Source organism: Notechis scutatus, chromosome 1, assembly GCF_049901735.1.
Source record: "Notechis scutatus isolate UNSWTSFEM ecotype Mainland chromosome 1, rNotScu1.2, whole genome shotgun sequence".
Classification (NCBI taxonomy): domain Eukaryota; kingdom Metazoa; phylum Chordata; class Lepidosauria; order Squamata; family Elapidae; genus Notechis; species Notechis scutatus.
The window spans coordinates 195,206,362-195,233,189 of NC_142009.1; the positions used below are offsets into that span (position 1 = coordinate 195,206,362).

A 26,828-nucleotide genomic window follows, 5' to 3' on the forward strand; every position below is an offset into this window, starting at 1 on the left:
AGTCAGCAAAGGAAAGGTCAGCCTCTGGCTACACGAACAGCTGGCTGACACTGTTATCGGTTTGCCGATTGCTTTTTAGACCGCTCAAACCACAGGCGTGGTGGAGGTCTACAGACGCTGCCCAACTTTCCTGAACAGCACTCTGGCGAAGGAGTGGTTATAGTACAGTTTTAATGTTTTTTTTTCTAATGTTCAAACCTTTGAACATTTTTTGCTCAAACCAGCATCCAAATAATATTTCTTTTGCCAGTTATAGAAAGGACCATTCTTAACCATTCTTTTGCTATCGCTGCAATAATAACTATCTTGTATTCCCAAGTTGATACATTAAGATATATTGGATAAAAATTTTCAGGATTGGATCAGAGTGAAGGATCTGGTATTTTGTATCTCAGAATCAATTTTTTCTTGCTTAGGTGTATAATGCTTTATTTAAACCTTTCATTTAAGTTGTTAGGATGAAGGATAAATGTCGATTGGAAATTTAATGCTACTTTATGGAGCATTTTATTTCAGGATATCTGAACAGCTGTGAGAAGACATATTACATAAGTAATACCATTGTCCATCTAAATGTAAAGTAGAAAATACACTTTTGCGTGTATTCTAGTATAGCGGCTAGGTTACTTTTATCAAATGTAGAATGAATATATAAATGTATATACCACATTTCTGATAGTTTAACCTAACAAATCAATCTTTGTAAGCAACTTTATACAACTGGGAAATCAATTCATTTATGCTAAATGGGGCTTATGGATACAGAATTGCATTCATACAATAACATCATATTGTAAAAATTCTGCATTCAAGTGATTTATAATATGTTAAAAACAGACACAGAATGAGGAGTTGTCAAGAATGTTATCATTTGATCATATGAATTCCAAATAGGAGTCCTTCCTAATACAATTCAGAGATCCCAAGGAATTTAAGCATATAGTCTCTCATTCAACTAAAGTTCATTGTTAAATAATAATGAATTCCAAAGAAAATATGAATTCTGGAAGCACATTCCTCCATATATTTCAAAAACAATTCAGACTGAGTTTAGTAAGCTTCCTTAGCGCAGAGTCCATTTACCTGAAAGCAAGTTTTGCTACTTAAATTGGAATATCATTTTAAGGAAACATACTTGAAACTATATGCTAAGTGTTCCGATTATAGCCTTGAAACTTAACTTTGCTTGAGATGCTAGCATCTACACTCTTAACTACTCTAAGCGAGTAGTTAAACCCAAAGCAACAATTACAATGTAGTGGATTAGAAATCACAAAGGACACACTCTGGTGACAGACTACTACCTTGTCAGAATACAGCTGACAGAGGTGCATTCAAATCTACCATTTGGCTGACAGTAATTTGAATCCAATCCAAGATAAACACTTAAGCAATGTACAAGGCATATCATTTCCTGTGCTGATATCAGTTGTGCATAATTTAAAGCATTTGTCATTTGCAGCTTGTGATGACATTGGCTTAAACTTCTCATAATAGATTCACAGTAAGAAACCTACATCAATTTCAATTTCCACAATGAGGTGTGTGTGTATGTGTGTGTGTATGTAGAAAGTAAGTACTAAGTTCCCAACAAGACACTCTATCTGCAACTGCAACAACCACTTGAACAATGTTATTGTTTGATACCAGTTGGCTTAGTGCCATTGGTGAACCTTGGCAACGAGGATGGCTGGATAAACTGAGAAACAGTTTGGTGTTAAAAATATGAGGGTTCACGGATCCATATGATATGGTCACATGATCATTTGTTATCTTTTGGGGATAGTATATTAATAATAATAAATAATTGGGAAAGACCTGATAAGTGGATAAAAATGCCAAATCCAATCTAAGTGGGATAATGGGGAACATCTTTAAATGTTAAATGTGTTGATGTAATAATGTTGAATAATACAGTACCTTTATATTAAAGCTTTGGAATTTGACTGTTTGTCAGGAATTATAGTTATATCAAGCATGGAAAGCATGGTTTATAAAAACCACATCAAGAAATTGGAAATAGCAATAGCACTTAGACTTATATATCGCTTCACGGTGCTTTACAACCCTCTCTAAGCGGTTTACAGAGTCAGCATATTGCCACCAAAACATTATAAAGCATGAGGTATATTTTTCTTCCTTCTTCCTTAGTTTATATTTTTAGTTCGTTTGTGGCAGGGGGTGGACTGCTGGGGGTTTGCAGGGGTTCGGGAGAGATTCTGTTCAGTTCGGAAAAAAACCCAAATCCCACTCCTGGCTGGCCCCGCCCACCCTGCCCCTCCCAGGAGTCCCCAAACGGCCTGTTTTGGATGCAGGTAAGTGCAGGGCATGTGCGGAGGCTCGGGGAGGGCCAAAAATGGGCCTCCCGGAAGTTTGGAAAGTGGCCCGTTTCTACTTTCCAGAGAGCCTCCTGAGCCCAGGAAGGCCGTTTTTGCCCTCCTGTAGGCTCAAGGAAAGCCTCTGGAGCTCAGGGAGGGCAAAAACATCCCTCCCGCCACCATGGTGCAGAAGGCCGACTAGGCCATGCCCACCATGGCTACGTCCACCCAGCAACCAGGCAGAGAACCCGTTGCTAGGATTTTTGAATTCCACCCCTGGTTTGTGGCTGTCTCAATGTGACATTTCCTGGCCCATCTGGCTTTAAACTTTTTAGAAGACTATAGAGGTAGGGTTAAAGAAGGAAACCGGCATGCCACAAAGCTCCCTTGCCTCACAATCAGGGGGCTGTGAGTTTGATCCTAGGTAGAGGCTAATATTTGGAATAGACTCTCCTGCTAGAGCAGGGGGTTGGAATAGATGACCTTTGAGGTCCCTTCCAACTCTGTTATTCTATGAAAGCATATCACTGACTTCTGGCTTCAGATATGCTCCGAGGCTCTCTTGTTAGCACTCTGAGAGCCTTTGAGGCCATTTGTGGGGTTAATCTGTATCCTTGGTCACCTGAATCAAAGGGCAAATGGCTCTGGAACCTTCTTGGGACCAAAGTGGGGAGATTAGAAGACATATAGAACTTGGAAGAATTGCAATGTCTGCCATGAATGACATGAATAACATGCTGAAAGGACTGCGTTGTAAACAGGAGAGAGGTGCTGTCATATCCCTCCTCCTCTGTTGAGAGTGGGGTGTTCAATTTCAACATAGATGGCCTCTTTGGCCGCCTCTTTCAAATCAGTGGTCCTCTCTGTCCAGAATGTGAAGCTTGCTGTCTTTGAAAGAATGACCCTTGTTTTTCAGATGTAGATCGACTGCTTGTCCTGATGAGTTTGTTCTCCTGTGTTGTGGCATGTATTTGTGAAGTAGTTTCCCCCACTCCCCAATATAAAGAACTGCACGTGTCTGCTGCATTGAGCTCATATACAACATTTTTCATAATTGTGAAAAATGTCGTAAGTCACTTTTTTCAGTGCCGTTGTAATTTTGAACTACGCTCACTAAGTGATCTGTTGTTGCTCCGTTTGTTGTTCTCTTCTGCTCTGTCTGTGGTGAGGGTATTCCTTCCTGGATCTTTTTGTGGATTTTACAATGGTTTCCTTTATATGACTTTGTTCCTTCGCTTTTCCTTCTTTGCTTGCGGGCAAACCTTCAGCCCTGAGATGTAGGGTTCTGACTGAACCCAGTTTGTTCCCCAATGGGTGGTGAGAATCGACCTGATGGCTGCAAAGAATATAAATTCTTTCCATTCCCCACCAGTCAGTTAAGAACTGAAGAAGCTTATTGGATGAGAAGCAAAACATTTTCAAAGGAAAAAAACCAAGAAAGTCCAGTTGCCTTTTGATAAAAAGCACTTTTGGAATATTCTATCCGTAGTTTTCATTCTTATATTAGACGTTGTCATTTATTTGGCTAATCCTGAATTGTGACAGGAATTTGAACTCTTAATAAGTAATACATAGTATTAATAATAAGTAATGCATAGTACATAGTATTACTTATTTGGAATTACTTAATAATTACATAATTAATTAATAATACATAGTACTTATTTGTAATTACTTATTTTAATTTATTTGCAATCACTTAATTGAATTATAATAATTATTTAATTATTAATTTATTTGTAATTACTTATTTGTGGTTGTAAGCCTTTTAACATGTTGCAATTTAGTTCACCCATTTTTATACATTAGATATCTACATCTTTATGGGTGAAACAATATGGGGCTTAGAAAAGAACAGCCGACTAAAAACTAACTTCCTGAACAGATTCCATGGCAATCTGCAAATATTAAGACTGCTTACGCAATATGAATTATTTGATCTGCAAGCTGCTCAGGAGAAACATTGATAGCTACACTTATCCTACTTATGATTTTTCCAAGGCTGACTACTTTTAGCGTTAAAGAGGTGGGTTTACTGTGCTCTAAGACTATAAGGTAGTTTACGTTGTTTAGTGGTTTTTAATGTTCACTGGTTCAATGCATAATGTTGTGGGTTTTTTTTAATTGTTGAATTCATGTACACCATCTGGATGCTTTTCAGAAAAGCTGTGAAGAAATATTCTAAATAGATAAGTTCATTAATTAATGGGCATATGGCTGTTTTTTAAAAATCAGGGCAACCATCCCAGTTTTCCAGATGTCTTGGACATTAATTCCCATTTTCCTTTGCCAGAGTGGCTTGTCAAGTTGAAGTCCAATACATTTAGAGCAGGGGTGTCAAACTTATGCCGTCATGGTGGTGTCACGTGACATATTGGGACTTGTTTCCCCTTTGCTAAACTGGGTGTGGGCGTGGCCAGTGCGTGACGCATCCAGCCCGTGGGCCGGGAGTTTGACAGCCCTGGATGCTTGGTTGGAGAAAGGTGAGTTAATGTATGGGTGAGTGCATTCAATTAGTTATTGTAGTACTTACAAGTAGTGCTTGACTTACAACCTTTCGTTTAGTGACTGTTTGAAATTACAACAGCCTGAAAAAGTGACTTGTCCAAGAATCTTGTGATCACTGTTTCTGAACTTCTGACAATCAAAGTCAATGGGGAAGCCAGATTCACTTTACAACCATGTTACTAACTTAACAACTGCAGTGATTCACTTAACAACTGTGGCAAGAAAGGTCCTAAAATGGGGCAAAACACAGTTAACTGTCTTACTTAGTGACATAAATTATGTGCTCAGTTGTGGTTGTAAGTTGAGGACTAGCCATACATCCTTTTTCTTCTTCCAATAGAGCAATCTATTATGCTGCTTCAGGATTATTTTTTATTGGTTCAGATTGTACTACCTAAGGGAGTTCATTCTTTCTCCTTGAGACTGGAAAGAGACGGGCTACTGGGAGAGTTGATGACTAGGAGAAGAAGAAGAGTGAATAAGACCAGCAATGCTTCAATGGAGGATCATACAGACTTTTATCTTTTATTGAGGATCTTAGATTTGTCATAAGCAGTCATTTTTGCAAAAGATTATTCCGGTCTGAAAGATACACATTTTGCAAATAAAAATACATTTTACAATGCTTGATTAATATTTATAGGTTAGGATGTAGGTATGTGCATATGTATCTATACTTTTGAGAGCAGGCAACAGAATTTTATTTTTAATGTGTGCCAGTGTGCCCACAGGAAAAAAAAATGACAATAAAGGTTATCTTATTCATCTGCTTTTTGAGAGCTAGTTCCTTGCTAAACTGCCTCTCAAAGACCAATCTGTTTGCCAAATTTTCTTTTGTAAACCCTACCCAGAGAGTCAAATGGTAAAGGAATCTCCATTTGCTGACAAGAGAAGGAAAAACTCCTTGTTTAAATTGGGACTAAACAGCTGAAGCTTCAAGTATATAGTTGATTGGGCCAGTACCAGATAACCAAGAGAAAGGGAAGAATCCAGATAAGAGAACTCAACTTGCATGGTCAGATATGGAGGGCTTCAATATTTGGGCTCGTTGTAAACTTTCAGATTGCTGAGGTCTGACTATAAACCTCACATGTATTTCATAAAAACGGTTTCGTCTGCAGCTTCGCGTCTTCTTTACCACACAGATGATTTTATTTGGGTGACATTTACCCCTCTTTCAACAGCAGATCCCAGAGTTGTGCACTCCCTCTTGGGAAGTTGTGCACTGCGCAACAGCCAATTCCTTGCATGCTTCATAAGTAGCAAGACAAATCTCCCCCATTTCCATCTGGCCTAGAATTTTTAATTGTTTTACAGACCCCTGCCTACTCTTGAGACCAGCTGTGCTGCCACTGAAGTTGTTTATGAGCATTTTCATTTGGAAATCCAGCTTTGGTCTTCTGAGTATGCCATTCACCCCAGCTCCCTCTCCTTGTCACACATCTGCCCACACAAATGAAATGTTGTAAAGCATGCATATGCAAGCAGAACAAAGCAATGAATTTTGCTGGAGTTGTTCAATCTTGTTTGCTAGTGGAATCTATTTATAGCTCAGACTGTCTCTCCTCCCTCCCTTTTTTTCCCACTCTTCACCAACTGTTCCCCCCCCTTTTTTTTAAAAAAAAACTCTGCTAGTTAAAAAAAGACAGTGTGATGCAGCAATCTTTACTGATAGTTATCTTGTGGCTGAGTTGGTAGGGCACAAAAGGTTTTGCTTAAATGTATGTAAACCAGATTTAGAGCCCTGCAATTTAAAATGTGGCACTGTACGATTAGCCTGAAGAAATGAATAACAACTGAAACCTGACAATAAAACTCCTTTTTTATGAACCTGTAATCCCTTAACTTGGAGTAGAGTTGTGGCAACTGGATGGAGTTGAGCGTTTTGCCGGCTGAATGCCAATCCTGATGCCATGTGGAATTTGCAGCAGATATGACAATAAATGATGGTAAAGAGGCAAATAATATTTCACTTTGGATCCTCTTCTTTCTGCCCACCTGCCCATGCTATGATTTCAGGAGTATTAAAAAGGGAAGGATTAGGCAGAAATGCCACCTGAGCACAAATAAATGTGGTATGTACAGCCTGCTAGTGTCTGGTGGCAAAACCATAGCCAACGTTTCTAATTCTGTGTGTTTCAAATGCACTTAGATTGCACTGGGGTGTCTGGCCTTCAGAGAGAAGATCAGAATAGCAATGACACTTAGACTTATATACTGCTTTATAGTGCTTTACAGCCCTCTCTAAGCAGTTTACAGAGTCACCATATTGCCCCCAACAATCCGGGTCCTCATTTTACCCATCTTGGAAGGATGGAAGGCTGAGTCAACCTTGCTCAGAACTGCCAAACTGCAGTCAGTAGAAGTATCCTGCTGTACTGCATTCTAATCACTGCACCATCACGGCTCATTTACTAAAAGTAAATAAATAAAATACCTTCTGATATCCTCCAAAATACAGAAGTGTCCTTGATATCTTAGTTCAGTGGTCCCCAACCTTTTTGTACCAGGGACCGGTTTCAAGCAGAAAATTTTTGCAAGGACCGGGGAGAGAGAGAAGGAGGGGGCTTTTCCTGTCGCCGCAGCTATTCTGAAACGCCCGTTTCACCCCCACCCCCACCCCGCCCGCTTCAATCCACAGTGTCCCGTTCTGCCTGCCTGCCTGCCTGCCTTAGTTTCTGGTTGTTTGGGAGCAGCTTCGGCTGAGAATAATAACTATTCGCTCTTTTACTCAGCCGAAGCTGTTCCGATTCAACCATTAACGAAGGCAGGCAGGCAGGCAGAACGGAGCACTGGGTTGAATCCAGCAGCGCATGGCGGGCGGGCGGGCGAACGGGTGGGGGTGGGGAGAAACGGGCGCTCGGCGACAGGAAAAGCCCCCGGCTTCTTTGAAGCAGTTTCTTCCTGTGCTGGTGGAGGAGCGAGAGAGAGACTGAGAGAGCTGACCCAGAGAGAAGGACAGGCTTCGGTTGCTTCCTCCCTCCCCTTCTTTCATTTGTGTCCTTGATCCCTGATCCCAGCAGCATTCACCGAAGGTGAAGAAAGCCCGCCATTTTTTTAAAAATTCTTTGCGGCCCGGTAGAGAGTGCTCCACGGCCCGGTGCACGGTCCGCGGCCCGGTGGTTGGGGACCCTGTCTTAGTTTGTTTTGTAAAAGCACATTTCTTTTATCTGGGTGCATTCGTGCACTTGCGTCTCAATCTAAGCAGAGATTCTCACCACAGGGTGGGGGGGGGAAATGGATCCCAAAATAACATCCATCTCTTGCCCCTTCAAACCTCTTCTTAATAGACTTCACCATAGCCAGCTTAACAGTTCTTTGTTGTTCTCAGGCTGTCCAAGTGCTGCGGTTGAGGTACTTTCCCGCTCTCCCAAAGCCCTATAGTCTGGATGGAGAGCTTCAACTCAACCCTGAAAAGAAAAAAAAAGTGTGGGTGTTTTGTCAATCGCATTGATTCTCATTAGTTTTCCTGCTGCAATTCAAGATGCCAACTTTAAAGTCCTACATGGAGTGGGTCCATATTACTGTAGGTGTGGGAATGTCTCTCATTTGTGATTTCTGCCTATTCCTCCCAGCAGATCAAGGAGATCTGGTTCTAAGTTTCATTGTTGAAACAACGTCCCTTGATATATAAATATATGAATATAAGGCAGACAGATAACTCCACAAAGCATCCATACAAAGTTTCTTTATTGGTTCATCAGCTAGCCTCATATATAACTCACGGTTACATTGAGATTTATCTCAATGTCCAAATCTTTGCATAGCTGAATTCATAATGTAAAAGGATAGTGCTCTTTTCATCCCCGTAATGTAGGATCAAGGGAGTGAGGCACCAGCACGCTGCTGGAGTCCAGGCAAGAGTGGAGGAACCTCCCACAACCCACCAAGAGTCAATTCAGTGACCAATCAGGATTACAGATGTGACCACATGACATGGACTACATTTCCCAGGATGCCTTAACTACATTTATCATGAGGCATTCCCTTAAGGGGACAGCTCTCAATTCCTAACCAACTATCTCAATTCCCATTACCTATAAACTGTCTGGACAGCACACTCCCCATCTGGAATTATAAATTCCATACCAACTAAATATTAATTAACTATATAACTAAGATAAACAGTAAACAGTAATATAGCATCAAACAAAGCAAAGCGTGCAAAGCTTGAGGTTCAATCTTCAAGTTCAGCCTTTTTCCGCAGCAACACTAGATCGGTGACTGGTCTGGTGTAGAACTTCTTGGTGACTTTCGTGTCACAGCTTTTATATGTGTGGGAATATAAACATACTGACTATTCCTTCAGGCGTTGGGGCTAGAATGTTGTCTTTGGAAGAAGGCAGGTCTATCTGATGTTATTGTGACTTTTTTTTTTAAAAAAAAGCCCTGGACGACTATAGACATTTCTTGTTATGCAATTTTAATGGATTACTGTGATGGATTACCATGGTTGCCTTTGTTGTACTGCCCAAAATGCTTTGGGAAATGAGGAGCCATATAAATATATAAAGGAAAAAGAGAGACGGAGACCTAAGGGAATACTTTTTGTATTCGATAAACACTGAGTGGGGAAAGAGTCGTATCATTGATGATAGACTGATGCTTCAGTATAATTACTGATGAGTCAGGGCTATTAGAAAGTTTGCCAGGCTGGCCCACGATTTTTGGGGAGGAGAGAAACAGTTCTCGCATTCTTTCAGGAGCAGCAGTGCAGAGCTCAGAAAAGCTGGGGAGATGAGATGAAAGCTTCCTGGGTTTGTCTGTGCTGAATACAAATCCTGGAGCTGGAACACTCTGCCAGGAGCCCTGGGGAGGCTCTTCAACCAAAGCTAGAGTTGATAATTACGGTAATGGTGTCAGCCTTGTCAATATGACCTGTACAGCACCAGAGTGAAGTAACAGAAGCGGAAGTGATAGAAATGGACTGAACACATTCCAATGGCTGCTAAATCATTTTGATCAGAGACAGAAAATGTGGCGTCCTCCAGATAATTTGGATGAAAATTCAGGCAATTCTTTGCCAGGGGTGATTGTGGCTGGGGCAAATAAGTCTGAAATGTCTGAAGAGAAACAGGCTGCCTGCCTCCTGGCTTGCCCATCACATTCTCTCTCCTCTAAAAAAAAAAATAGTCCCTGCAAACAGAAAACCAGAATGGCAGAGAAAATGTCAGTCTTAAATCTCAAATAATAAAGGATTTCTTGGCCAGGCTTGTGCGTCTTAAAAATAGCGGCATAATCTTAAAACTACTAACATGCCCAAACCTTTCTGCAGGCAGAAGGTAGCCATTGCAAGCTATTGACCTCCCTGAGCAGTTAATTAATGCTTTTCTGGTTAAGAAATTTCTGATAAACTGCCAAAAAAATGGAGAATATTTTAGAATCCGCAGTGTGAAAATTATTAGCTTCCTCTAGAGAAGTTTGATATATCCAGTCTTGTCTTTGCACATCATTTAATACAGGTCTGCTTTTACATGTGGTATCTACACAGTTGTATTCTAGGCTATTTCATCTGCATTGAGCATCTGGGCTCAGAAAGCCATCATCTTAATTGCCTGCAGGGCCATGATATATCTTCGTTCAATTTTATTTTGTGCTAAATGGTGAACCAACTGTTTAATAAAACAACTGTTGCTGCTGTTTCCCATTAAACCTGGTGGGATCAGCATTATTATAAGGGAAGATTCACTAGAGAGTGCTTTGCTAAATCCCCCAAACCGCTGAGTTAAACCCTGCTTAACTTAAACAGTAAGTGCTAATAGCAGGTAAAGTAACTGGAATTTTGTTTTTGGTGTGATCCCACCTAAGTTATAGTAGCTGCTTTGGAAATTGCATCAGCATTTCAGGAAAAAAAATTAAATTTCAGCCCATTGCTGGGAATTAAAAATTAGATTTTACCATTAGGAAATCTTCATGGGACTATTTTTTGTGACTCAAGTTATTTTGTTAGTGATATGTGCTGTTTTAATGTGTATACTCTTTATAGGGTTGGGGGAGAGATAAATGAACCCATTACCCATAAATGGCTGGTATCTCGTTGTTTCACCAATCTCATTTGCCTATAAAGTGCGGCATTTGTTGTATTATTATATCTCTTGAAAGCTAAGTTAATTCCATTATAGTCTCCCCTGTGATGCTCCTAGTGTGATTCTTCAGGCAATAAGTCATGCCAGCCCGTTTAAGATCAGGGAAACATCACTTCCAATTATATTTTATTTTTCTTATATGTATCCATTTCATGTATCCATAACTATGTTTATACTTATACCTGTTATTTTATAATTGCTTGACAAAATAAATAAATAAAATAAATAAATATTCATGTTCTTATTGGAGGTACATCCATTTATACAAGTGAAAATGTGTGTGGGGGGGAAATTACAGAATCCCTTTGGTGGAAAACCCATATTATGCCTTGCTTTTTTTCTACAGCCCCCCCCCTCCCCGGCTTTCCAGAGCATTTTTCAAGCACAGTGAAATAAATGTTATCATTTTCCCAGTTAATAATCGACTTCAAAATTTTTAGTACCAGAGTTAGCTTATTAAAATCCATTAAGCTAGTCCAGAAAGTGGTTTAATTATTGTGCTCTGTTTACATGTATCACTATATTGCAAACAGAGTAGTTTAAGATGCCCTAAAAGGGAGCCAAATTATCTACTTAACCTCATGAGATAAAGAGTTTAAGATCCTATTTTGGCAGTGGGAAGCCCATTTACTTATTCAGGGGTAAAGTAACTGAGAGAAAAGATTCAGAAAATGATCAATTTAAGTTTCAGTCCTAGAAGAGTATTTTCCATATATTAACCTAGGTTGATTAACTGATAATGCAGGCAATATATTCAAAGAAAAGGAAACATTTACCTCGTTTGGAGGTAACACTATACATTCAGAAGAGACAGAAAAACAATGATAATGGGCCGGATCATTATGAGTGGTTTGATTTTGTCCTTCTTCTTTGCTGCTATTGGTGAAAAAAAATTATTGGTCAAATTCATTGAGAGTTTTTGTACTTCTCACTCCCCTCCTAGCCATCTTCCTCTAGATTTCCTAGATCCTAATAGCACTAGGGAAAGGAAGAATATGTCTCCATTTTCCCTGATAATTTATGGGCAGGTAGGCTCCAGGAAATAGGGCAGAATTCCCCACATGAGATATGAGTGCATGTCCAAAGCTCTGCTAGTCAGATGTTTGTTATTTCACAGAGTTAATCCTATATACATGGAGATAAGTCAGGAATAGGCCTTTTAGTTAACAAAAAGGACATAGCTAAATGGTTTTGGTCTGTGCTATTTATGCAGTTAGATGATATTCTGATTGAAATTCAAGCTTTGTTATCAACACTTTTGTCACACAGGTCCTCCTAGGAAGCAAGCCACTGGATTGCTTTTGCTATTAACTTGGAGTGGTTTGAAATAATTAGTCTATTATCTTCCTCATCCTTTCCTTAATTCTGATATTCTTCTAATAGAGTTGCTTAAAAATAGCACAGAAGGTTATATCATCCAGAGGATAGCTTATTGCAACTGAATTTTTGGTGGGGAAAATGCTAGCTGTTGGTTGCTTGGCGTGGCATTAAGAGGTCAGTGAATGTGAGAGAACGGTAAGAGTGGCTCACAGTGAATTGTATATCTCAACACAAGACATGATGATATAATTCATCAGGAACAGATAAAGGTGAAACATAATTTTGGTGCTTCTTGGAAAACCCCATTTTAATTTTTTTAAAAAAATGGTGGAGGGAAGAGACTTGTTAGCTCAGATGTGTATGTAGATAAGGTTCTCTATTTAAGCAAGAAAAACCAAATGCACAGGTACTGACTAGGTGGAACTGGCTCAACAGTAGTAACTGTGAGAAGGATCTTAGAGTCCTAGTGGACAATCACTTAAATATGAGCCAGCAGTGTGCTACAGCTGCCCAAAAAGCGAATGCAAACCAAGGCTCCAATAACATAGGAACAGAGTCAAGATCATGAGAAGTGATACTATAGCTTTATAATGCCTTGGTAACACCACACTTGGAGTACTGCATCCAATTTTGGTAACCACGATATAAAAAAAAAGATGTTGAGATTCCAGAAAGATTGCAGAGAAGAGCAACAAAGATTATTAGGAGAATGGAGGTTAAAACATATGAAGAATAGTTGAAGGAATTGGGTATGTTTAATTTAATGAAAATAAAGACTACGGGTAACATGATAGCAGTGTTCCGATACCTCAGGGGTTGCCACAAAGAAGACGAAGTCAAGCTATTCTCCAAAGCACCTGAGGGCAGGACAAGAAGCAATAGATGGAAACTAATTAAGGAGAGAACCAACCTAGAACTAAGGAGAAATTTCCTGACAGAACAATTAATCAGTGGAACGACTAGCCTCCAGAAACTCTGAATGCTTCAATACTGGAAATTTTAAAGAAGAGATTTGTCTGAAATGGTGTAGGGTTTCCCTCCTAAGCAGACCTCCAAGGTCCCTTCCAACTCTGTTATTCTGCTATAACACATTCTGTAATCCCTAACGCTAAAGCAGGATAGATATGTGTATTTTCCAGCAGTTGGGTCTATTGACATTAGAATAAGTGTGGAAACTATCAAGCATAATCAAAAGCTGCTCAGGTCAGGAGCATTTTGTTTGTTTTAGCATGCAGCTTTTATAGACACGGGTCAAGCAAAGAGACAGAATATCAATATTAAAATATTGTATGTGTTGCCATCTAGACCATTGGCATTACACTACTGAATATGAAAGAGCGAATATTTTTGAAGGCTGGAAAGGTGGTTAGCACTAAGTGGAAAACTGAATTTTCCTATGTAATAATAGTCCCCAGTTTGTGCCAATCTCTTTATTGCATTTTCGGTGAGGTTTTGTGATTAAAATGATTATTTAGGTTCTCCCAGAATCTAATTTAAAGAGGAAAGTGAAAAGAAGTGATTATGGTATGCATAATCTCATATCAATCTGTTGGCACCAAATTTAGTTTCATTCGTAGTTCCATTTGATTATTTTAGGTGCTGTTAATTTTTTTCTTTATGAATTCAGCCTTTCATAATGCTGTCTCTTCCATATGAAGAAAAACATTCTGACAAAGAGTTGTCTGTTTGTTGAGGTAATTCCCCGTTAGGAGAATGAGCGCATACAGGGAGACGTATTGAGAGTAGTGTTTGAATAATACACACACAGCACACAGATACACTGCACAGTAGGATTTTACTTCCAGAAACTTTTAAGCAAAGTTCAAACAAGCAGCCCAAAGTCATTCACAGGTAAAATCAGTCAGCTTTCAGTCCAGGGATAATCCAATAACAAAGTCCAGTATCAAAAAACAGTTCAGTAACAGATTTACATCAAATCCAAGAATAACAGTCAATTAGGAAGAACGGCAAAACTCTCCAACAGAAGGAAATAGAGACTCACTGAGACACATTCTCTTCTGAGACTAAGACAAAACTAAACAACCCAGGTTTCTGGCTCCATCTTATGGCCGTTTGAGAAACCACACCCAATTACAATTTTGTTGCATTCTTAAAGATACAGTATTTAAATGTCTATCCTGGTTTATATATTTCCAACCCACATAACTGTTAGGTGACTTATATTCCTAACATTGTTGACTATTTCTTTTTTTTGCAATGCATTCTAAAAAGAATACAGTAGAATTTCAGCAGAAAGTCAACACATCCACCATTCTGCTTCCTAATGCAAAAATAACATGAAATTCCATGCAGATTAGGAGACCCAACCTAATTTAAATCCAGACAGGCTGTCCTTAAGAACAAGATATTTGTGTCCCAAGATATAACTGAACACAGGAGCCCTTTTCTACTTAGAGAGAATCTAACTTTCTGGTTTTGGTCTTTGCCAATGATGTATTTTTTTATTGTGACTAAACTAAGATGCAAGTTTGCTTTTGGTACCATTTTTTACCTAGTTTGCTTTTGGTACCATTTTCTTTAACTCGATGCTTCCACCTGGTTATGGCAAAGAAGATCTGCAGCACATTCAGCTTTATGCAAAGATTTTTTGCTGCTTTGCTCATTGAATACCAATTCTGAGCCTTTAAAAAGCACGCAGAGCCCTCGTTTCTAAACAGACTGCCAACCGAAGTTCAACAGGAACTTCTTAGAGTCCCATCTGGAAATAATGCAGATTGAATCTCGGTCTTTCTCTATTGAAACTTTGTGTAAGTTATCTAGTATGCTTCATGTGATTGGGACTGTTGCGGATTGAAGCATCTGTCTGAAAGAAATCATTTGGGTCTGTGCCATGGCCATAATATTTATTTATTTAGTTATTCATTTATTTACTTATTTACCCATTTATTTATTTATTTATGACAGATGACTCAGCAGAAGATCAAGAGTCAACCTGTGGCAAAATTGCTGGCAAACAAATTTAATAAATAAATCAGAGCAGGTGAAAATGTTAGAAGGTACCTGTGTAATATATATGGTATATCCTGGGTATAGGTTATAAAAAGAGCCAGGAACTACAGGGAAAAAAAGAGGGGGTTGCATTGCAGATGCTGCATGACATGCTTGGTGGAGAGGACACCACCTGATGAATGTGAAGTGTACCCTATCAAATCCCTGAAGAAGACTGTAAAGAAAAAGTGGGAACACGCTGTGTTGAGTTAATGGAGATTCAGATACTGGACAGTAGAACTTTATGACTTAAAGGCTTTGTTTGGCAGTAAAACAGCCAGGAGATAACAAAAAGACATTCTCATATCAGCAGTCAGACACAATTTAGTGACTGAACAACAACAAGGGGGAAGAAGAACCCGAAATAAAGCATAAGCAGAAAGTGAGGGAAAGAGAATTGAGAGGAATTTAAGTAGATTTATTTCTTAAATTCTATGTCCGTATGTACTACCTTGTACATGCTGTCTTTTGTAAATTACACTGTCACTTGTATATAACAATAGCTCACACTTTACTAGCATAAGTGTCTTGGTATACAGAATAAAGTACCTCATTTGTTTGAGTACTGACTGTAGGTGTGCCTGTATAGGATCCTGTCCTGACCCATCCTCTGACAAGAGCTCCTATTAACCCAGTGTTTCTCAAGTTTAAAATGGGGGTACCCATTTTACTTCATTATACTTCAGATTCAACCATAACAATACAAGAGCAAACAATAGATACAAACTCCAGGTTAATCGCACCAAACTTGATTGCAGGAAATACGATTTCAGCAACAGAGTGGTCAATGTCTGGAATACTCTACCCGACTCTGTAGTCTCTTCCCCAAACCCCAAAAACTTTAACCTTAGACTGTCTACTATTGACCTCACCCCTTTCCTAAGAGGTCTGTAGGGGGCGTGCATAAGCGCATCAACGTGCCTACCGTCCCTGTCCTATTGTTTCTTTTTATTTTTCTTATATGTATCCATGTATTCATAACTATGTTTTTACTTATACCTATTATCTTGTAAGCAATTGACAAATAAAATAAAATAAATAAATAAAACTTCTAGAATTCTGGGCATTGAAGTCTACCCAGCTTAAAGTTTCTAAGTTTGAGAAATACTGTGTTAGCCTCAGCCAACATAGCCAACGGCAGTAGAGGTTCTGCAATTCTGTGGAATCAGAACTCCAGAATATCTGCCCTTGCTTCCAATCCACTGTTGTAAAATCTTTCCTGTTTAATAATGTATGATCAAGACCATGATATGAGACTTGTTTAAAAGTAGATGTCATTTGTCTTCGTCACCAGTTTTAAATGCTTATTTATCACTCTAGTGGAGTGGTGGCTAACCTTTTGGGGCTCCCATGCTGATAATTGCATGCACACTTGTGTGCTTGCGCTCACATGCCATCACCCAGAAGGCAATGCATGCCCCCCCCCATACTTCCTGTGCATGTGTGCACAACCCACGCAACCTGCATTGCATGCTTTTGCGCATGCGTGCATGACCTGCATGACCACACTGCGTCCTTCTGCGCATGCAGCGTGTCTCCCATGCTCCGTGGCACATGCGTGCCAGATACCCAACAATCAGCTGGCGGGCGGCGCATGCACTTGCGCAGTAGACCTTTTCTGGGCAAGGGCTCGCATGCCGGCAGTAATGGCTCTGCGTGCCACTTCTGGCATGTGTGCCATAGATTCGCCACCACGGCTCTAGTGAGTAGTAAAAAATATTTGTCCATAAAGTGTGTGCTACTGTATACATGGGAACATTGTCTCTAATAATGTTGTTGGATTGCTTGCATGTAATACATAATATGTACTTTTTCTAAAGCACACATACAGTGTAGAAATAATGGTGTTGTCATTTGGTACTGCAAGATTGTTTAGAGCAGGAAAATGAAGAGAACCAGAAAAGCACACAAAACTTGTTTCTTCCTTTCCTCCCCCCCCTCCCCGCTTCTTATTTTCCTTCTGCTTCCTTCCCTTCTCTTGAGTTCATGCTGATTTGTTTAGAGTTAGTGATGGTGCTTGTCTAATAACTCCCAGGGTGCTGCATTAGAGGGAAAAGCACTAGAAAGTACATATCATTGGCACTTACTTTAATTGCATACCTCATTATATATCCCCTAATTGTGATGACTCAGTGGGACATGTTATCACCAGGATCACAGCCATCGTGCCGCTGAATTCCAGCTGGGGAGCAGCAGAAGAAGAGGGGCATGGCCTCCCTATCTGCAGTCTGCTTGTGACTTTGGGGCCACCAAAGGTGACCACTACGAGGTGGGGGGGGGGAGATATTAGTCTCTTTTAGCCTGATTCTGCAGGTCAATTTTTTGTATCCTGAATTATTTTAATTTAGAATGGGCATCTTATAAAGGGCAGTGCCCTTGAACGGTTGCCTTTCGGCTGCAAACAGCCATCCAGTGATCAAGGGATGTCAGCAGAAGGAGCAGGGACAGTATTTTTTCAGGCTTTATCTTGTGGTTTGTGAAGGAGGTAAGGTTGCAAAAGGAGATGATTTGCCCCTCGGAACCATCTCATTCTTGATTGATGATTAGATGCCAACATGTCGTTGTTGATTCATAGCAATCACATACATAGATTTTCTCCGTGATGATCTGTTTCTAATCTGGTCTTTTAGATCTCTCAGCAGTATACCAATTGCCACTGTAACTGAGCCCATCTGCTGTGCTGCTGGTTGTCCTCTTTCGCAGCATTAGAGTCTTCTCCAGAGAACTAGATCTTTGCCTAATGTGCCCAGAATATGATAATTTAAGCTTGGTCATTGAACTTAGCCTTGAGTGAGAACTCTGCGTTGATGTCCTCGGGGTTTTTTTTTTTTCTTGGCTGTCCATGGTACTTTCAAGTGTCTTCTCCAATTCCACGTGTAATGTTGAAAAAAAAAAACAGGAGGAAATTCTGTGACCAAAATAGCAATAGCATTTAGAATTACATACCACTTCACAGTGCTTTACAGCCCTCTCTAAGCAGTTTACAGAGTCCGCATATGTCCCCCAAGAATCTGGGTCCTCATTTTACCCACCTCGGAAGGATGGAAGGCTGAGTCAACCTTGAGCCGGTGAGAATCGAACTGCCAAACTACAGTCAGCCGGCAGTCAGCAGAAGTAGCCTGCAGTACAGCATTCTAACCACTGTGGGCACAAATAGAATGCTGGTAGAATTGCATATGGCTGCTGAAGTGCTCTCCCCAATCGCCATCTCCCTGGAGAAAGCATCCTCGTTCCCTTCTAGTTTATTTTCACAATTTCAACAAACCAGCAGAGCAGCAAAACCCATATGAGACGGTAGTTGCATATGCATTTGACTTTTTAATCTTAACCTTTTCTTGCTCTCTTTGATTGCATGCTTTGCAATATTTTTTTTTCTCTGTAAATAATTGTACATCTAATGAGATTCTCAGTCATCCAGGTCATGGATGTCCCAAAGTGCTTTTTCAAGAGGCAACTGGACTTCCTGGTTTTTCTTTGGAGACAAATATAACAATATATAAAAGTCTATTCAGAATCCTCCCCCTCCTCCATTTCCTAAACAAAAATCTCTTTCCAACATTTTATATCTAGAACTGGCTGAGGAATTCTGGGAGTTGAAGTCCACAAGTCTTAAAGTTGCCAAGGTTGGACACCCCTGATCTAGAATAACCATTTCTATAATGGGTAATTTTCATTATTATCAGAAATTGTCAGACTGCTTTCTTCAACCATCAGAAGCTAGAAGCAGCTTTGCAAATTCAGGACATGAATGAATAGAACGGGAGACCCTTTCGCTGGAGAGCCCAGCAGAAGGTTTATCAGTGCATGCTTGCTTAGATGCAAATATAAGTGCAAAGGAACAGAGATATCTTAAAAGTAGCAGCAAGAGTCTTCAGAAGGACACAGTTGCTTTGAGGGTGGATGATTTGCATGCACTAGTATAGGAGACGAGCAGGCAAAGCTAGGTAGCAGAGTTAAATGTGTCAGTAGCTTAGAGATCTTAGTTGTCACAAATGATCCAAGTGTTGCCCCCTTTGAATTCCTTTGACCTTTATCTAGCACCCATTTAGTGCTGTCTGTTAGTTGACTAGATTCTTCTGTGTTGGCTTGAATAAATCTTCCCTCCTGCAACCTAATGTATGGCCCTGATCCTTGGCACCTGACAACTAGCATTCCTAAGGAGCATTCCTTTCTAATGTGCAAGCCTGGTTAGTAGCTATTCTGACATATCTGAGAGGATTCAATGATTGAGGATGGGAGTTTCAATAAATGAATGGGTTCTGGTATTGTAGCAATAATTCATTACAGTTGCCCAAGAGATGCTGGCACTGTAGTGGTTTGACTGGTGCTGTTAGGGCCACATTAGAAAAGGATAATGAGGAGAGAGGGAAGGAGACTAGCAGGCACTCATGGTAGACTAGAAACCACATCTGTAAAAACTGTATGCAACTTACAAGGATATGATGACCTTTCATTTAAATTACAGTGATGTAGGAGATGAGTAGGCTGAGCCAGAGGGCAGAGTTAAACATGTCATTAGTTTGGAGTCATTGTGCAGCCACAAGAGACCCAAGTCTAGCCCCTTGTGAATTTTGTTGACCCTGATCTAGCACCAATTTAGCTTGGACCGTTAGTTGCTCAGATTCTTGCATGATAGGAGGCAAGAATAAACCCCTAGTGCTTTGAACTCCACTCCTGTTCCTGGTTATTTGAAAAGTAATGATTTTTTAAAATGTGCACCTACTGATATTTCTCACCTACGTTGGGGAAACAATTCTAATGGTTATCTTACATGCAGATGTTTGCTGATAAAGTAATGGAATCATTTTTTGCATTCATAAAGAACTAAGTATAAAACCTAGGTGTCAACTATTAAAAAGGAAATCTGCAACTCTGGAAGCGGCGTCAACAGTGTTCTAATTAATTTATTCTGATTCACTGATAGCAGGAGAGATCCCATAAGTAAGCCTCTTGCCCCACTTTAAGGATGTCCCACTCAGTTAGGCAGCAATGCCTCACAAACTTATGTAATCTAAAAAGCAATGTACATTTGGTCTTAGTTAGAGCTTGGATAATGTTCATCTGGATTAGCATTACAAATCAGGAAGTTGAAAAATCAGCCTAGAAAAAAGCATTACCAAACCATTTCCAAATCTTGCCAAGAAAACCATTTGCATGGTTACCAGAAGTCAAACTGGACTTGAAGATAATTTTACTTACTTCTACACTGACCTCAAAGGTAATTCTGTTCCATTCACTGGGGGATAAATACACTTGATTATAGATTAATGTATATATTACCTGTAACCACAATTGCTTAGAGCCAAGCAAATAGGCCATGTATTTGCCTAGAGGGCTTATGTTCTATTAGTAGGCACTATTTGTCATCTTCAATATTAGCACTTTTCAGACATGCAATTTTTTTTTACAGAGATACTATGTGGAAGTTTATTGTTTATTTAAATTTATTATAGACACCTATTCCAGTAGACTCCTGGTTTAGAAAAACATGTACTCTTTTATTAAATATTCATAATCCATTGTGCAAGGTGGAGAGAGAACAAAGCTCCTTACTAGAAAATTGATAACTTTGCATTCTGTAAGCTGTAGTGATACAGCAAAGCAGGCACATTTGGGATAGCCTAAAAATAATGTCAAAATACAAGGCCTCTTATATTTATTTATCCTAGTATTTTTCCCAAGAGATACCTTTCCAAGACAGTTATACCACAGAATATACAGAAGAATAATTTCTATATTAAAAGCATCCATCTTGCACTTAGCAACAAACTAGATCTATAGTCTAAATCAGGCAATCTTTAAAATGATGAAATATTTACTGTGTGTGATCAGGGTTTTTTGTTATGTTTTCTAACATGCATAACCATTTACAAATGATAATCAGTGGCAACCTTACTGTAAAGCGTAAGGTACAATCCTTTATTACATTATAAAATAATTTAGACAAAGGGAATTCTATACAGACGGTGTAAAGAAAGTAGTAATAGTTCTATTAGCCTGTTCCAGTTGCAGCCTCAGGCAAATGATTCAGTGTGTTGTGATGCCACAGCACAAATGTCAGCTTTTGTATACTGGAACTCAAATATATATGTCATAACATCCCTTGTTTTCTCACTTCCTTCTCCCACTGTATCCCATGACTGCTTATGGTATGTTTATAACTTTTCCATGTCTTTATCATAGATCATCATTGATCATCATCATCTTTGTGATTGTCCTTCTTACAGGTTCTTTCATTCACACTCGGTCTCTGTGACTGTTCACTTTGGGCAATGATTACTATATGTAGATGAGTAGCTTTATGCAAGAAACTATATGTGCAGAGAAAAAATTAAACAGCAACTCACAAAAGGATTTCTGCCTGGAAATGGATACTTCCTTCTCTCTTAAAAAAAAAAAAAAGAAAATGATTATTGAGAAACTACATTGAGAGAGAAAACCTCCATACCTGACATAGCTGTAATCCAGTTTAAAGAATTAAAAGCCATGCAGTGAAACCCAGCAGGATATCAATTCCATTACCAAAGATAGTTTATGCAAACAGAAATTGATGTGATGACAGACTGTGAATATCAGTCCAGCCAATTAAAAATATGCTAGTTAGTGTCAGAAAATAAACATAAAACAGCTCATTAAGGGGAATTCCTATATCAGTTTTGACCCTAACAATTGTTCCATCTTTTCATTCTACTGGATGCAGCAAAGCAGTGCATGCAAGAATGGATCTCCAGCACTATAAATATTTGGCTATAAATGAAAGAGCAACTCTTGTCAATAAAACTATGCAACCAACCTTTCACCTTATTTACCCCTTAGCTAGCCTTGCCTTAGTCTCTGGTGATGTATAACTGGTGTATACTGTGTGTGTGCCCAAGGATTCTACCTGCCAGTGTTCAGGAGAATCAGCAGTGAGGTTAATTTAAATTCTAGCAGGATTTTCTTGGAAGCAAACAGTTGTTCTGTATCACCCAAATGTTTTTAGAAACAATCCATAGAACAGGGCTGCATAGGGTTGTATGTGCTTAATGACATTTTAAATTAAGCAAACCACAGAGTTAGAGAATTAAGCTCTTTGCACTGAAATCTGAAAATTTAAAAAGAGGTTCTAGTATTTTAAAGTAGTGACAAAACCGAATTACTTTTTCTTTTTCCTGGGGACATATTCTGATACTGAGGTGGAGAAAAGTTTTATCATATCTAGTGGATTGGATTACAACCCACTAGTTATGATAAAACTTTTGGATGAAGGATGTCTTTTGGAGAGTCTTCTTGGTCTTTAATATGCTGGAAATGAGGCCTCAGTGGATATTGAAATAAATAAATGAACAAGATAAAGTGAATAGCTACCTTTCCTGTTCTTTCAGTATTCATACTTATAAACAGAAAAATACAATGACATTAAAACAGATGGGTAAATATAATTAATTCTTTCTGCCTAGGTTCCATTTCCAGCATTATGGATAGATAAATATTTGAATAAAAGGGGAACAGATTTCATGCCAAGGATTAAAAGCTTGCTTTTGGAAATACTTACAGTTAGATCGTTTGGTAAAACATACCTTTCATGTAAGTTTATGGTAATAGCTTTATAAGTGCCAAATAGTCAAAAACATCAATAGAGGAGAATATTTATAGCTCAAGGATGAAATGAGGTGTTCTTTGAGTGCACTGATTATATTACCTAGCTTGGATAATGAAATGTCTAGGATCCCTCAGTCAAAAATATTGGTATTCTGAAAGACTAGTTGCATATGATGTGTGTGAGTGATACAACTTCTCTACTCTTTCTCCTTTCCTCAATAGGTATTCATAATCTTGTCTATATTATTGATTTTCTCATTGAGTATTGTTCATTCAAAATATGCAGTGTTTTGGAATGTAATTTTTCTTTCTTTAGTATCTTGCAGTAGCTTATATCTATTTGTTTTTTTCCCTTGCCATATGAATTTAGAAATACCCTTCTGCCAATGGATTGTTAGTTGTAAGTATTGATAACATCTGAAATGAAAAAGCATCTTTGGTAAAATATTCATCTTGATCACAGAGATTCTACCCAATAATGATAAGTGCAGTTATCCCATCTTTGTAAATCCTGTTTAATATCCCTCCAAAGAGAGACATAGTTGTTTTAAAACAATTTTATATTTGTATTTGTTAACATAACCCCTAAATATTTCACCTTTTTCTCAATCCTAAAACCCAACTTTTTGTTCAATATATCACTATCCTGAGAAGGCATTGTTGTTTTCTGTTTATTTATTTTGAAACCTGCCAAAGCCCCAAACTCATTCAATTTCCTCATCAAATATTCTATATTGTCTTTTGGGTCCTATAAAAATATAACCAGATCATCAGAAAAGCCCTCAATTTATAAACTTCTTTCTTAATATTTATACCCCTTATTTTACCATCTTGTCTAATACCTCTATTCAGAACTTCCAATACCAATTGTGATTTGACATTAAGTTGGAAGTCAATGCTTCTTTTTCTTTTCTTTTTTTCTTATCCTTCCTCACTTCTCTTCCCCCTCTTCCTTCCCACTGTTTTCCTATTTACTTTTGTATTTTGTATCTTACAATATTTTATAACTCAATAAAAATGTTAAACGGAATGTAATTTTTCCTTTGAATCGTGGAGGCTGAGATTTCAGTTTCCTAACTCAGCAGTATTTCCTGATAAATTAGTAACAACTGCATGAATGGAAAGGATAGTAATGGTTTGTACCATTACATTGACACTAGCAATATCTGAATGTACAGTATGCAGCCACTGTGTATTCACTAATGAAAGTGAGCAGGTATATTTGACAATTGCTCAACCTTTCTGTTTTTTGTTTTATTTGAGTTGAAAGGTTAGGAGAAAATGTAGTTCCACTTTGCACAAGACAGTAAGAAAAAAACCCTCAAATCAGTTGTCAGACACAACTTCCTGCTGTAGTATCCTTAATTTGATAAAGTTAGAATAAAAGAAAACATCCGTGCAATGAGGCTTGAGCAGTCATAATTCTCATGTGCTGTATCATTTCAACGAGGTTAAAGGATGCAATAATTGTATATCTCTTTCTAAATGTTTATTTATTTGATTTATATTCTGTTCTCGTGACTTATTAAGACAGCTAAGAAAATGTAAGAAAACACAAAACAGAATCCAAAAGAGGCTTCCACTATAATTAATCCTAAAATAAATAAAAAACAATTAACAGTGAGAAGTCCAGTAAAAGATATTGGATCATTTCAGATTTTTAAAATGCTGAAAGTGTGCAGTAGATGTGCCAAAAGCAGTTACCAGGGTGTGGGTGTTCCATAACCTGGGAACAAAAAAGAAGAAAGCCCTTTCTCACATGGCTTCTTATAGCAAAGATACCTTCAGAAGAAATCTTCCTTCAGATCTTAAAAATTGGACAGGTTCGGAGGGTAGTGAGAGATCCTTTAAAACAAGAGTCCAAGCCTTTGGGGACTTAAACATATGTGCAGTGTTCTGTATTGCTACATTAGCATTCTTGTAACACTCGATCCCGATTGGTTAAGACGCACCGCGCTCGGATTGGCTGAGTAAGCCATAGTGATTGGCCCGTTGCGAATCACCCGCGATTGGGTAAAACTGATCGCGGGAGATTGGAAACGATGTCATTGGCCGCGGCGCCGAGAGCAAGTTCAATATAAACCGCCACCGATCCGAAGCTGATCCGATCCGATCTAAACATGCAATAAAAGAGCTTTAAAAGTCACTGAGTCTCCCGCCTCTTTTTGGGACCGATCTACCGATATAACATGCAGTACTTTCAATAAAATCCAGTAAGCAACTGAAATTTGTCCAGTTGCTTCAAGGTAGTCCTTGTGTGGGAATTTCTTTTGGGGATTGCTCCTCACAGGGAGTGGGGGAAGGGATTGTTGTGGAATTCATGAGCATAGACATGACGCAGTAGTTTTAATTGTGTATTAAAATTAAGAAATTCAATGTTGACTGAAACTTTATAAGTGGTATTAAATAATATTTTGGATGAGTTCAGCATTGGAAGGGGAATTTCAATAATCATCAAGAATGCAATGGTCAGGCCAGCTTAATAGTATGGAGTTTGGGGATAAAAATATGTATCAATCTTATAAACGTTGCTTGTGTTATATATTTGCATACTCACCTTTAATAGGTCGGTCCGGACGGCGGGAATTTTGAAGAGCCATCATTGGCTACGAGCCGCGAGCAGCCCGCTATAAGAAAGGCTGCCGCGGTTCCGCCGTTATTCAGTTCTAGAGAAAATAAAGAGAACTGGGGATCAACTGGGTCTCGAGCCTTATTCCCACAACACAACAGCTTGCCTATCTATATATTTAATAAGATGAAAAACCTCAATTTTACAACAATCTCATTTATCATTTTCATCACCGATTATGGTGGTTCTTTCTCAGAAAGCCATTTAAAAACGAACTCTAGCTCCTTCTAAACATGGGTCTATTGCATTAATTATAGAAATTGTAGAATGCCTTAAAAATAGCATACTGACTACATAGGCATCCTAATTCTCAAAGTCATCAAGAATGAAGAATGTGCGCCGAATGCACAATCTCCCTTGCAGTACAGAGTCTAGAAATATCTCCAATCAAATGTTTGATCCCTGACGCAAAAGGAGATCCTATGTGTGAAAGAAAAAAAATTATCTCAGTAGAATTGCTCTGAAGAGTAAAAAAAAACAACAACCAACAGCTACAGGATTCAGAATAAGGCTAAAGATTTTTAGGGTGTATTTCCACAACTGGTTTATCTGTTTTAATAGACATTCCTTCCCCCTCCAGGGAACTCTAGGGATTTTTGCTCTGTGGGGGATTGACTGATGACCATTGCTATCTTAAAGGCAGATTTAGCAGCTACCTCATTACTTTTCTAATCACTCCACCCACTCATATACTTTAAGGATTCAGTCGGAAGGGGGGGAAAGATGCAGCTTGTAGTGATGTCTTTAATTATGCCTACTTCTGATGTTAAAAAACCCTGAAAGATTATTCTCTAAATTCACCAAGTTCCCTCTTCCCACATAAGCCTTCCACACTAAATGTTTGCATTTTGTTACATCAAGAACAATCCCCAGAGAAAGGTTGCTCATGACCAAGTGCGATATATAATTAAGTTCCAAATCAATTTTATAATCCTAAGTACAGCAAAACAAATGATGCATTGAGAGACCTAGGTAAAGTATTGTTGAAATGTTTCTTAACAGAAAGTAGGAAATCTCTGACTAGCTGGCTTGCCTCAAGTCTGGTTTACTGTGTCTCCTTCCCATTCTGTCTTCCTGAAGCCTTTTAGCTTGCTTTAATGCTAAAAGGTATTTTAGGCATTGCTTTTTAGGCCTTCAAACGGGCAAAAAAAAACCCATAGCTGTTAAGAGCAAGCCTGACAGCTTGTGCAGACAGCAGCAGAATTGTACAGTGGGGAAGAACGGGGACCAGTCTGGGAGTCTGGGGAGGACTCGGACGAGGGTCCTGCGTCCGACGCAGAAATGGGGCCAGGACCATCTGGGAGTTGTGTGCTGACTCCGGAGCCTCCAGAGTCTGGCAGCAGCGAGGCAGAGAAACAAGGGGAGCCTGTTCCCAGT

The 26,828-nt window shown here is 39.0% G+C and overlaps 1 protein-coding gene across 12 annotated transcripts in view; it reads left to right on the forward strand.

The window, feature by feature from the left end:
- Positions 1–26,828, forward strand: part of KCNH7 (potassium voltage-gated channel subfamily H member 7) — a 348,077-nt gene that overhangs the window by 81,908 nt on the left and 239,341 nt on the right. The window lies entirely within an intron of this gene.